Genomic DNA, 574 nt, shown 5'->3' on the forward strand with positions numbered 1-574 from the left:
CATCCTATCCTCATCCTCGTCCTCAGCCTATCCTCATCCTCATTTTCGTCGTCATTCAATCCTCATCCTCCTCCTCATCCTATCCTCATCCTCATTCTCGTCCTCATCCTATCCTCATCCTCGTCCTCAGCCTATCCTCATCCTCATTTTCGTCGTCATTCAATCCTCATCCTCCTCCTCATCCTATCCTCATCCTCATTCTCGTCCTCATCCTATCCTCATCCTCGTCCTCAGCCTATCCTCATCCTCATTTTCGTCGTCATTCAATCCTCATCCTCCTCCTCATCCTATCCTCATCCTCATTCTCGTCCTCATCCTATCCTCATCCTCGTCCTCAGCCTATCCTCATCCTCATTTTCGTCGTCATTCAATCCTCATCCTCCTCCTCATCCTATCCTCATCCTCATTCTCGTCCTCATCCTATCCTCATCCTCGTCCTCAGCCTATCCTCATCCTCATTTTCGTCGTCATTCAATCCTCATCCTCCTCCTCATCCTATCCTCATCCTCATTCTCGTCCTCATCCTATCCTCATCCTCGTCCTCAGCCTATCCTCATCCTCATTTTCGTCGTCA

The sequence above is a fragment of the Lupinus angustifolius genome, chromosome LG07 (genome assembly GCF_001865875.1).
Source record: "Lupinus angustifolius cultivar Tanjil chromosome LG07, LupAngTanjil_v1.0, whole genome shotgun sequence".
In the NCBI taxonomy this organism is placed as follows: domain Eukaryota; kingdom Viridiplantae; phylum Streptophyta; class Magnoliopsida; order Fabales; family Fabaceae; genus Lupinus; species Lupinus angustifolius.